Source organism: Ambystoma mexicanum, chromosome 3q, assembly GCF_040938575.1.
Source record: "Ambystoma mexicanum isolate Mex_15411 chromosome 3q, UKY_AmexF1_1, whole genome shotgun sequence".
Lineage (NCBI taxonomy): Eukaryota > Metazoa > Chordata > Amphibia > Caudata > Ambystomatidae > Ambystoma > Ambystoma mexicanum.
The window spans coordinates 1,105,676,104-1,105,689,354 of NC_090926.1; the positions used below are offsets into that span (position 1 = coordinate 1,105,676,104).

The 13,251-nt window shown below is 39.5% G+C and overlaps 6 non-coding genes across 6 annotated transcripts; all 6 read left to right on the plus strand.

Annotated features, from left to right (window-relative positions):
- The first annotated feature begins 1,891 nt into the window (after window positions 1-1,891).
- Window positions 1,892-1,964, plus strand: TRNAR-CCG (transfer RNA arginine (anticodon CCG)). The gene has a single exon. It is a non-coding gene; the product is annotated as a tRNA-Arg (tRNA).
- A 1,965-nt stretch (window positions 1,965-3,929) lies between these two features.
- TRNAR-CCG (transfer RNA arginine (anticodon CCG)) lies at window positions 3,930-4,002 on the plus strand. Its single transcript has one exon. It is a non-coding gene; the product is annotated as a tRNA-Arg (tRNA).
- Window positions 4,003-5,967: 1,965 nt separating this feature from the next.
- On the plus strand, window positions 5,968-6,040 carry TRNAR-CCG (transfer RNA arginine (anticodon CCG)). Its single transcript has one exon. It is a non-coding gene; the product is annotated as a tRNA-Arg (tRNA).
- Window positions 6,041-8,004: 1,964 nt separating this feature from the next.
- TRNAR-CCG (transfer RNA arginine (anticodon CCG)) lies at window positions 8,005-8,077 on the plus strand. The gene has a single exon. It is a non-coding gene; the product is annotated as a tRNA-Arg (tRNA).
- A 1,965-nt stretch (window positions 8,078-10,042) lies between these two features.
- On the plus strand, window positions 10,043-10,115 carry TRNAR-CCG (transfer RNA arginine (anticodon CCG)). The gene has a single exon. It is a non-coding gene; the product is annotated as a tRNA-Arg (tRNA).
- A 1,967-nt stretch (window positions 10,116-12,082) lies between these two features.
- TRNAR-CCG (transfer RNA arginine (anticodon CCG)) lies at window positions 12,083-12,155 on the plus strand. Its single transcript has one exon. It is a non-coding gene; the product is annotated as a tRNA-Arg (tRNA).
- Window positions 12,156-13,251: the final 1,096 nt, after the last annotated feature.

Sequence of the window (13,251 nt, forward strand, 5' to 3'; positions counted from 1 at the left end):
GGTCTCATCAATGAAAATCATCACACTCATTTCATTCACCTTGTCAATACTGATATATTACCGCGAGACTATGCAGTAAAGACACGTGAATCTTGTCCTGTCTTCATAGAGCTGCCTTGCAACTGTGACATGTCACTTAATATTTTGTTTCTCAGGGAGTATAGCAGCAGCGAAACAGATACTGCTAATTCAATTCCTTATGAGGGCCCCAGCATTTAAGATGTTACTCTTAAGTGAGCTCCCATGTAGCCACCAATTGCTGAAAAGTGTCTTCCTCAGGTGCCATCTCAACTGTGAAGAGAATCCTCCTAAGCTAGCCTCCTTGCAGTGACATGTCACTGAGAATCATTTTCCTCAGTGAGAATCTCTGCAGTGAAAAAGTTTCTCTTAAGGGATTGTCTCTGTAGTGGAATGTTACAGGAAGTCCTCTTGGTTGGGTAGTGTCCCTGGATTGTAGATCATCCTTTTATAGAGCTGCACTGCACTCACATGTTACTGAACAGCACCTTCCTCTGCAAGAATACTAGCAGTAGAAAATATAGTCTTATGAGAATGAAGCCTGCTGTAAGAGCACCCGAAATAGCCCTATTGCCAGTGTCTCTGCAGAAAGTGGACACTGAGTTGAAACTACTTTCTTGAATTGATTGCACAGTTAAGTACCCTTGTTACTCGGCACTGTTGCCATTATGGAATCGGAGCGATTGAGAAAGACAACGGTCCGTACTGTAGAATAGAATCCTGTTGTGCTCTTTTTAGTGACCAATCGACACCAGTGTACCAGGAATACATAAACATGATAAAACAGGAAGAAAAGTGATGAATTCAAATGTAATGCATTTTATTTAGAAAAGTCCACAAAACCTGCACCATTCAAAACTTGCAGTGAGTGATTAATAAGAGGATCTGAAACTATGTCAAAGGAAATGAATAGGTAAGACATGAAAATCACAAAAAATCTGGTGCTCAAGATGGATATTGTGTCAAGTGTCATGCCCATGAGACTCTGTGACACATGTTTTGGAAAATATCTGGCTTCAACAGGTGAAGGATTACTTGAAAAGTCAAGCAAGTTAGCAAGGATGTTCCAACCTAGAAGAGGGCATTGCAGTGTGAGGGCATCATAGAAGTCATCATTAGAGACAATGAATACATTATCACTAAGTCAATGACCTCCTAGTTATTATCTTTACCAAGTGGGTGGCCGTGAGACAGTGATCACCACAGATAGGAAGTCAGAGATGTCAGGTGAAATGAAAATATGCCAGGCAAGAAATCTAGTTTGTAGAAATCATCAATTTTTGAGAAAGAGTAAGAAAAATGCTGGAACTCTAGAATAGTGTCCATAATGGAAAAATCTTACAGCAATTCTTAAATTTTGTAAAGTGCGAATGCCAAGAATATAACACACAGTGCATCGAATTTACGCATTTGGCCAATCCAAAGCAGTTGCTAAGGATTGGTGCATGTCAGGACTATTTGTCCCTATTTTGAGTTCATCTTCATTTCCATCTGTAGAAAGTACCAGTACATACACATTTTTTAGAAGACAAAACATCAGAAGCCAAACTAAGAGCTATTTCAGTGCATATAAATCAAAATACTATAAATAAGGATGGCGAGGAGTAGCAACCACCGCACTGTATACTCTCTTCAATCAAAAGTGTTCAATATGAATTACGGAAGGGTTTGTGTTGCAGGAGTTGTTCCTTTCTTTACCTTCGCTCACTGGACCATCATATGCAAGGTGTGTTTTCCAAACTCACAGACTTGCTTTACATGTTGACTGTGTTTTTTTCATGTTTTTGTTGTTTTTGCCATGGGGTGTTTATTCTGTGTGTGAATTGGTGTTCAGCTGGACTATTATGGTCAGATCAGTGCTTTTCCATCAAGTGACCCTGTGGTCTAATGGATAAGGCATCAGCCTCCGAAGCTGGGGATTGTGGGTTCAAGTCCCACCTGGGTCGTCAATTATTTTTAATTTTGATCTTAATTAAATATGAACGAATTTCAACATATATTAACATAAAGATGATTAAAAGGTCTCATCAATGAAAATCATCACACTCATTTCATTCACCTTGTCAATACTGATGTATTACCGCGACACTATGCAGTAAAGACACTTGAATCTTGTCCTGTCTTCATAGAGCTGCCTTGCAACTGTGACATATCACTTAATATTTTGCTTCTCAGGGAGTATAGCAGCAGAGAAACAGATACTGCTAATTCAATTCCTTATGAGGGCCCCAGCATTTAAGATGTTACTCTTAAGTGAGCTCCCCTGTAGCCACCAATTGCTGAAAAGTGTCTTCCTCAGGTGCCATCTCAACTGTGAAGAGAATCCTCCTAAGCTAGCCTCCTTGCAGTGACATGGCACTGAGAATCATTTTCCTCAGTGAGAATCTCTGCAGTGAAAAAGTTTCTCTTAAGGGATTGTCTCTGTCGTGGAATGTTACAGGAAGTCCTCTTGGTTGGGTAGTGTCCCTGGATTGTAGATCATCCTTTTATAGAGCTGCACTGCACTCACATGTTACTGAACAGCACCTTCCTCTGCAAGAATACTAGCAGTAGTTAATATAGTCTTATGAGAATGAAGCCCGCTGTAAGAGCACCCGAAATAGCCCTACTGCCAGTGTCTCTGCAGAAAGTGGACACTGAGTTGAAACTACTTTCTTGAATTGATTGCACAGTTAAGTACACTTGTTGCTCGGCACTGTTGCCATTATGGAATCGGAGCAATTGAGAAAGACAACGGTCCGTACTGTAGAATAGAATCCTGTTGTGCTCTTTTTAGTGACCAATCGACACCAGTGTACCAGGAATACATAAACATGATAAAACAGGAAGAAAAGTGATGAATTCAAATGTAATGCATTTTATTTAGAAAAGTCCACAAAAAATGCACCATTCAAAACTTGCAGTGAGTGATTAATAAGAGGATCTGAAACTATGTCAAAGGAAATGAATAGGTAAGACATGAAAATCACAAAAAATCTGGTGCTCAAGATGGATATTGTGTCAAGTGTCATGCCCATGAGACTCTGTGACACATGTTTCGGACAATATCTGGCTTCAACAGGTGAAGGATTACTTGAAAAGTCAAGCAAATTAGCAAGGATGTTCCAACCTAGAAGAGGGCATTGCAGTGTGAGGGCATCATAGAAGTCATCATTAGAGACAATGAATACATTATCACTAAGTCAATGACCTCCTAGTTATTATCTTTACCAAGTGGGTGGCCGTGAGACAGTGATCACCACAGATAGGAAGTCAGAGATGTCAGGTGAAATGAAAATATGCCAGGCAAGAAATCTAGTTTGTAGAAATCATCAATTTTTGAGACAGAGTAAGAAAAATGCTGGAACTCTAGAATAGTGTCCATAATGGAAAAATCTTACAGCAATTCTTAAATTTTGTAAAGTGCGAATGCCAAGAATATAACACACAGGGCATCGAATTTACGCATTTGGCCAATCCAAAGCAGTTGCTAAGGATTGGTGCATGTCAGGACTATTTGTCCCTATTTTCAGTTCATCTTCATTTCCATCTGTAGAAAGTACCAGTATATACACATTTTTTAGAAGACAAAACATCAGAAGCCGAACTAAAAGCTATTTCAGTGCATATAAATCAAAATACTATAAATAAGGATGGCGAGGAGTAGCAACCACCGCACTGTATACTCTCTTCAATCAAAAGTGTTCAATATGAATTGCGGAAGGGTTTGTGTTGCAGGAGTTGTTCCTTTCTTTACCTTCGCTCACTGGACCATCATATGCAAGGTGTGTTTTCCAAACTCACAGACTTGCTTTACATGTTGACTGTGTTTTTTTCATGTTTTTGTTGTTTTTGCCATGGGGTGTTTATTCTGTGTGTGAATTGGTGTTCAGATGGTCTATTATGGTCAGATCAGTGCTTTTCCATCAAGTGGCCCTGTGGCCTAATGGATAAGGCATCAGCCTCCGAAGCTGGGAATTGTGGGTTCAAGTCCCACCTGGGTCGTCAATTATTTTTAATTTTGATCTTAATTAAATATGAACGAATTTCAACATATATTAACATAAAGATGATTAAAAGGTCTCATCAATGAAAATCATCACACTCATTTCATTCACCTTGTCAATACTGATGTATTACCGCGACACTATGCAGTAAAGACACGTGAATCTTGTCCTGTCTTCATAGAGCTGCCTTGCAACTGTGACATATCACTTAATATTTTGCTTCTCAGGGAGTATAGCAGCAGAGAAACATATACTGCTCATTCAATTCCTTATGAGGGCCCCAGCATTTAAGATGTTACTCTTAAGTGAGCTCCCCTGTAGCCACCAATTGCTGAAAAGTGTCTTCCTCAGGTGCCATCTCAACTGTGAAGAGAATCCTCCTAAGCTAGCCTCCTTGCAGTGACATGGCACTGAGAATCATTTTCCTCAGTGAGAATCTCTGCAGTGAAAACGTTTCTCTTAAGGGATTGTCTCTGTCGTGGAATGTTACAGGAAGTCCTCTTGGTTGGGTAGTGTCCCTGGATTGTAGATCATCCTTTTATAGAGCTGCACTGCACTCACATGTTACTGAACAGCACCTTCCTCTGCAAGAATACTAGCAGTAGAAAATATAGTCTTATGAGAATGAAGCCCGCTGTAAGAGCACCCGAAATAGCCCTACTGCCAGTGTCTCTGCAGAAAGTGGACACTGAGTTGAAACTACTTTCTTGAATTGATTGCACAGTTAAGTACACTTGTTGCTCGGCACTGTTGCCATTATGGAATCGGAGCAATTGAGAAAGACAACGGTCCGTACTGTAGAATAGAATCCTGTTGTGCTCTTTTTAGTGACCAATCGACACCAGTGTACCAGGAATACATAAACATGATAAAACAGGAAGAAAAGTGATGAATTCAAATGTAATGCATTTTATTTAGAAAAGTCCACAAAAAATGCACCATTCAAAACTTGCAGTGAGTGATTAATAAGAGGATCTGAAACTATGTCAAAGGAAATGAATAGGTAAGACATGAAAATCACAAAAAATCTGGTGCTCAAGATGGATATTGTGTCAAGTGTCATGCCCATGAGACTCTGTGACACATGTTTCGGACAATATCTGGCTTCAACAGGTGAAGGATTACTTGAAAAGTCAAGCAAATTAGCAAGGATGTTCCAACCTAGAAGAGGGCATTGCAGTGTGAGGGCATCATAGAAGTCATCATTAGAGACAATGAATACATTATCACTAAGTCAATGACCTCCTAGTTATTATCTTTACCAAGTGGGTGGCCGTGAGACAGTGATCACCACAGATAGGAAGTCAGAGATGTCAGGTGAAATGAAAATATGCCAGGCAAGAAATCTAGTTTGTAGAAATCATCAATTTTTGAGACAGAGTAAGAAAAATGCTGGAACTCTAGAATAGTGTCCATAATGGAAAAATCTTACAGCAATTCTTAAATTTTGTAAAGTGCGAATGCCAAGAATATAACACACAGTGCATCGAATTTACGCATTTGGCCAATCCAAAGCAGTTGCTAAGGATTGGTGCATGTCAGGACTATTTGTCCCTATTTTGAGTTCATCTTCATTTCCATCTGTAGAAAGTACCAGTATATACACATTTTTTAGAAGACAAAACATCAGAAGCCGAACTAAAAGCTATTTCAGTGCATATAAATCAAAATACTATAAATAAGGATGGTGAGGAGTAGCAACCACTGCACTGTATACTCTCTTCAATCAAAAGTGTTCAATATGAATTGCGGAAGGGTTTGTGTTGCAGGAGTTGTTCCTTTCTTTACCTTCGCTCACTGGACCATCATATGCAAGGTGTGTTTTCCAAACTCACAGACTTGCTTTACATGTTGACTGTGTTTTTTTCATGTTTTTGTTGTTTTTGCCATGGGGTGTTTATTCTGTGTGTGAATTGGTGTTCAGATGGTCTATTATGGTCAGATCAGTGCTTTTCCATCAAGTGGCCCTGTGGCCTAATGGATAAGGCATCAGCCTCCGAAGCTGGGGATTGTGGGTTCAAGTCCCACCTGGGTTGTCAATTATTTTTAATTTTGATCTTAATTAAATATGAACGAATTTCAACATATATTAACATAAAGATGATTAAAAGGTCTCATCAATGAAAATTATCACACTCATTTCATTCACCTTGTCAATACTGATGTATTACCGCGACACTATGCAGTAAAGACACGTGAATCTTGTCCTGTCTTCATAGAGCTGCCTTGCAACTGTGACATATCACTTAATATTTTGCTTCTCAGGGAGTATAGCAGCAGAGAAACATATACTGCTCATTCAATTCCTTATGAGGGCCCCAGCATTTAAGATGTTACTCTTAAGTGAGCTCCCCTGTAGCCACCAATTGCTGAAAAGTGTCTTCCTCAGGTGCCATCTCAACTGTGAAGAGAATCCTCCTAAGCTAGCCTCCTTGCAGTGACATGGCACTGAGAATCATTTTCCTCAGTGAGAATCTCTGCAGTGAAAAAGTTTCTCTTAAGGGATTGTCTCTGTCGTGGAATGTTACAGGAAGTCCTCTTGGTTGGGTAGTGTCCCTGGATTGTAGATCATCCTTTTATAGAGCTGCACTGCACTCACATGTTACTGAACAGCACCTTCCTCTGCAAGAATACTAGCAGTAGAAAATATAGTCTTATGAGAATGAAGCCCGCTGTAAGAGCACCCGAAAAAGCCCTACTGCCAGTGTCTCTGCAGAAAGTGGACACTGAGTTGAAACTACTTTCTTGAATTGATTGCACAGTTAAGTACCCTTGTTGCTCGGCACTGTTGCCATTATGGAATCGGAGCGATTGAGAAAGACAACGGTCCGTACTGTAGAATAGAATCCTGTTGTGCTCTTTTTAGTGACCAATCGACACCAGTGTACCAGGAATACATAAACATGATAAAACAGGAAGAAAAGTGATTAATTCAAATGTAATGCATTTTATTTAGAAAAGTCCACAAAACCTGCACCATTCAAAACTTGCAGTGAGTGATTAATAAGAGGATCTGAAACTATGTCAAAGGAAATGAATAGGTAAGACATGAAAATCACAAAAATCTGGTGCTCAAGATGGATATTGTGTCAAGTGTCATGCCCATGAGACTCTGTGACACATGTTTCGGAAAATATCTGGCTTCAACAGGTGAAGGATTACTTGAAAAGTCAAGCAAGTTAGCAAGGTTGTTCCAACCTAGAAGAGGGCATTGCAGTGTGAGGGCATCATAGAAGTCATCATTAGAGACAATGAATACATTATCACTAAGTCAATGACCTCCTAGTTATTATCTTTACCAAGTGGGTGGCCGTGAGACAGTGATCACCACAGATAGGAAGTCAGAGATGTCAGGTGAAATGAAAATATGCCAGGCAAGAAATCTAGTTTGTAGAAATCATCAATTTTTGAGACAGAGTAAGAAAAATGCTGGAACTCTAGAATAGTGTCCATAATGGAAAAATCTTACAGCAATTCTTAAATTTTGTAAAGTGCGAATGCCAAGAATATAACACACAGTGCATCGAATTTACGCATTTGGCCAACCCAAAGCAGTTGCTAAGGATTGGTGTATGTCAGGACTATTTGTCCCTATTTTGAGTTCATCTTCATTTCCATCTGTAGAAAGTACCAGTACATACACATTTTTTAGAAGACAAAACATCAGAAGCCAAACTAAAAGCTATTTCAGTGCATATAAATCAAAATACTATAAATAAGGATGGCGAGGAGTAGCAACCACCGCACTGTATACTCTCTTCAATCAAAAGTGTTCAATATGAATTGCGGAAGGGTTTGTGTTGCAGGAGTTGTTCCTTTCTTTACCTTCGCTCACTGGACCATCATATGCAAGGTGTGTTTTCCAAACTCACAGACTTGCTTTACATGTTGACTGTGTTTTTTTCATGTTTTTGTTGTTTTTGCCATGGGGTGTTTATTCTGTGTTTGAATTGGTGTTCAGTTGGTCTATTATGGTCAGATCAGTGCTTTTCTATCAAGTGGCCCTGTGGCCTAATGGATAAGGCATCAGCCTCCGAAGCTGGGGATTGTGGGTTCAAGTCCCACCTGGGTCGCCAATTATTTTTAATTTTGATCTTAATTAAATATGAACGAATTTCAACATATATTAACATAAAGATGATTAAAAGGTCTCATCAATGAAAATCATCACACTCATTTCATTCACCTTGTCAATACTGATATATTACCGCGAGACTATGCAGTAAAGACACGTGAATCTTGTCCTGTCTTCATAGAGCTGCCTTGCAACTGTGACATGTCACTTAATATTTTGTTTCTCAGGGAGTATAGCAGCAGCGAAACAGATACTGCTAATTCAATTCCTTATGAGGGCCCCAGCATTTAAGATGTTACTCTTAAGTGAGCTCCCATGTAGCCACCAATTGCTGAAAAGTGTCTTCCTCAGGTGCCATCTCAACTGTGAAGAGAATCCTCCTAAGCTAGCCTCCTTGCAGTGACATGTCACTGAGAATCATTTTCCTCAGTGAGAATCTCTGCAGTGAAAAAGTTTCTCTTAAGGGATTGTCTCTGTAGTGGAATGTTACAGGAAGTCCTCTTGGTTGGGTAGTGTCCCTGGATTGTAGATCATCCTTTTATAGAGCTGCACTGCACTCACATGTTACTGAACAGCACCTTCCTCTGCAAGAATACTAGCAGTAGAAAATATAGTCTTATGAGAATGAAGCCTGCTGTAAGAGCACCCGAAATAGCCCTATTGCCAGTGTCTCTGCAGAAAGTGGACACTGAGTTGAAACTACTTTCTTGAATTGATTGCACAGTTAAGTACCCTTGTTGCTCGGCACTGTTGCCATTATGGAATCGGAGCGATTGAGAAAGACAACGGTCCGTACTGTAGAATAGAATCCTGTTGTGCTCTTTTTAGTGACCAATCGACACCAGTGTACCAGGAATACATAAACATGATAAAACAGGAAGAAAAGTGATGAATTCAAATGTAATGCATTTTATTTAGAAAAGTCCACAAAACCTGCACCATTCAAAACTTGCAGTGAGTGATTAATAAGAGGATCTGAAACTATGTCAAAGGAAATGAATAGGTAAGACATGAAAATCACAAAAAATCTGGTGCTCAAGATGGATATTGTGTCAAGTGTCATGCCCATGAGACTCTGTGACACATGTTTTGGAAAATATCTGGCTTCAACAGGTGAAGGATTACTTGAAAAGTCAAGCAAGTTAGCAAGGATGTTCCAACCTAGAAGAGGGCATTGCAGTGTGAGGGCATCATAGAAGTCATCATTAGAGACAATGAATACATTATCACTAAGTCAATGACCTCCTAGTTATTATCTTTACCAAGTGGGTGGCCGTGAGACAGTGATCACCACAGATAGGAAGTCAGAGATGTCAGGTGAAATGAAAATATGCCAGGCAAGAAATCTAGTTTGTAGAAATCATCAATTTTTGAGAAAGAGTAAGAAAAATGCTGGAACTCTAGAATAGTGTCCATAATGGAAAAATCTTACAGCAATTCTTAAATTTTGTAAAGTGCGAATGCCAAGAATATAACACACAGTGCATCGAATTTACGCATTTGGCCAATCCAAAGCAGTTGCTAAGGATTGGTGCATGTCAGGACTATTTGTCCCTATTTTGAGTTCATCTTCATTTCCATCTGTAGAAAGTACCAGTACATACACATTTTTTAGAAGACAAAACATCAGAAGCCAAACTAAGAGCTATTTCAGTGCATATAAATCAAAATACTATAAATAAGGATGGCGAGGAGTAGCAACCACCGCACTGTATACTCTCTTCAATCAAAAGTGTTCAATATGAATTGCGGAAGGGTTTGTGTTGCAGGAGTTGTTCCTTTCTTTACCTTCGCTCACTGGACCATCATATGCAAGGTGTGTTTTCCAAACTCACAGACTTGCTTTACATGTTGACTGTGTTTTTTTCATGTTTTTGTTGTTTTTGCCATGGGGTGTTTATTCTGTGTGTGAATTGGTGTTCAGCTGGACTATTATGGTCAGATCAGTGCTTTTCCATCAAGTGGCCCTGTGGCCTAATGGATAAGGCATCAGCCTCCGAAGCGGGGGATTGTGGGTTCAAGTCCCACCTGGGTCGTCAATTATTTTTAATTTTGATCTTAATTAAATATGAACGAATTTCAACATATATTAACATAAAGATGATTAAAAGGTCTCATCAATGAAAATCATCACACTCATTTCATTCACCTTGTCAATACTGATGTATTACCGCGACACTATGCAGTAAAGACACGTGAATCTTGTCCTGTCTTCATAGAGCTGCCTTGCAACTGTGACATATCACTTAATATTTTGCTTCTCAGGGAGTATAGCAGCAGAGAAACAGATACTGCTCATTCAATTCCTTATGAGGGCCCCAGCATTTAAGATGTTGCTCTTAAGTGAGCTCCCCTGTAGCCACCAATTGCTGAAAAGTGTCTTCCTCAGGTGCCATCTCAACTGTGAAGAGAATCCTCCTAAGCTAGCCTCCTTGCAGTGACATGGCACTGAGAATCATTTTCCTCAGTGAGAATCTCTGCAGTGAAAAAGTTTCTCTTAAGGGATTGTCTCTGTCGTGGAATGTTACAGGAAGTCCTCTTGGTTGGGTAGTGTCCCTGGATTGTAGATCATCCTTTTATAGAGCTGCACTGCACTCACATGTTACTGAACAGCACCTTCCTCTGCAAGAATACTAGTAGTAGAAAATATAGTCTTATGAGAATGAAGCCCGCTGTAAGAGCACCCGAAAAAGCCCTACTGCCAGTGTCTCTGCAGAAAGTGGACACTGAGTTGAAACTACTTTCTTGAATTGATTGCACAGTTAAGTACACTTGTTGCTCGGCACTGTTGCCATTATGGAATCGGAGCAATTGAGAAAGACAACGGTCCGTACTGTAGAATAGAATCCTGTTGTGCTCTTTTTAGTGACCAATCGACACCAGTGTACCAGGAATACATAAACATGATAAAACAGGAAGAAAAGTGATGAATTCAAATGTAATGCATTTTATTTAGAAAAGTCCACAAAAAATGCACCATTCAAAACTTGCAGTGAGTGATTAATAAGAGGATCTGAAACTATGTCAAAGGAAATGAATAGGTAAGACATGAAAATCACAAAAAATCTGGTGCTCAAGATGGATATTGTGTCAAGTGTCATGCCCATGAGACTCTGTGACACATGTTTCGGACAATATCTGGCTTCAACAGGTGAAGGATTACTTGAAAAGTCAAGCAAATTAGCAAGGATGTTCCAACCTAGAAGAGGGCATTGCAGTGTGAGGGCATCATAGAAGTCATCATTAGAGACAATGAATACATTATCACTAAGTCAATGACCTCCTAGTTATTATCTTTACCAAGTGGGTGGCCGTGAGACAGTGATCACCACAGATAGGAAGTCAGAGATGTCAGGTGAAATGAAAATATGCCAGGCAAGAAATCTAGTTTGTAGAAATCATCAATTTTTGAGACAGAGTAAGAAAAATGCTGGAACTCTAGAATAGTGTCCATAATGGAAAAATCTTACAGCAATTCTTAAATTTTGTAAAGTGCGAATGCCAAGAATATAACACACAGTGCATCGAATTTACGCATTTGGCCAATCCAAAGCAGTTGCTAAGGATTGGTGCATGTCAGGACTATTTGTCCCTATTTTCAGTTCATCTTCATTTCCATCTGTAGAAAGTACCAGTACATACACATTTTTTAGAAGACAAAACATCAGAAGCCAAACTAAAAGCTATTTCAGTGCATATAAATCAAAATACTATAAATAAGGATGGCGAGGAGTAGCAACCACCACACTGTATACTCTCTTCAATCAAAAGTGTTCAATATGAATTGCGGAAGGGTTTGTGTTGCAGGAGTTGTTTCTTTCTTTATCTTCGCTCACTGGACCTTCATATGCAAGGTGTGTTTTCCAAACTCACAGACTTGCTCTACATGTTGACTGTGTTTTTTTTTCATGTTTTTGTTGTTTTTGCCATGGGGTGTTTATTCTGTGTGTGAATTGGTGTTCAGTTGGTCTATTATGGTCAGATCAGTGGTTTTCCAACAAGTGGCCCTGTGGCCTAATGGATAAGGCATCAGCCTCCGAAGCTGGGGATTGTGGGTTCAAGTCCCACCTGGGTCGTCAATTATTTTTAATTTTGATCTTAATTAAATATGAACGAATTTCAACATATATTAACATAAAGATGATTAAAAGGTCTCATCAATGAAAATCATCACACTCATTTCATTCACCTTGTCAATACTGATGTATTACCGCGACACTATGCAGTAAAGACACGTGAATCTTGTCCTGTCTTCATAGAGCTGCCTTGCAACTGTGACATATCACTTAATATTTTGCTTCTCAGGGAGTATAGCAGCAGAGAAACATATACTGCTCACTCAATTCCTTATGAGGGCCCCAGCATTTAAGATGTTACTCTTAAGTGAGCTCCCAAGTAGCCACCAATTGCTGAAAAGTGTCTTCCTCAGATGCCATCTCAACTGTGAAGATAATCCTCCTAAGCTAGCCTCCTTGCAGTGACATGTCACTGAGAATCATTTTCCTCAGTGAGAATCTCTGCAGTGAAAAAGTTTCTCTTAAGGGATTGTCTCTGTAGTGGAATGTTACAGGAAGTCCTCTTGGTTGGGTAGTGTCCCTGGATTTTAGATCATCCTTTTATAGAGCTGCACTGCACTCACATGTTACTGAACAGCACCTTCCTCTGCAAGAATACTAGCAGTAGAAAATATAGTCTTATGAGAATGAAGCCTGCTGTAAGAGCACCCGAAATAGCCCTATTGCCAGTGTCTCTGCAGAAAGTGGACACTGAGTTGAAACTACTTTCTTGAATTGATTGCACAGTTAAGTACCCTTGTTGCTCGGCACTGTTGCCATTATGGAATCGGAGCGATTGAGAAAGACAACGGTCCGTACTGTAGAATAGAATCCTGTTGTGCTCTTTTTAGTGACCAATCGACACCAGTGTACCAGGAATACATAAACATGATAAAACAGGAAGAAAAGTGATGAATTCAAATGTAATGCATTTTATTTAGAAAAGTCCACAAAACCTGCACCATTCAAAACTTGCAGTGAGTGATTAATAAGAGGATCTGAAACTATGTCAAAGGAAATGAATAGGTAAGACATGAAAATCACAAAAAATCTGGTGCTCAAGATGGATATTGTGTCAAGTGTCATGCCCATGAGACTCTGTGACACATGTTTCGGA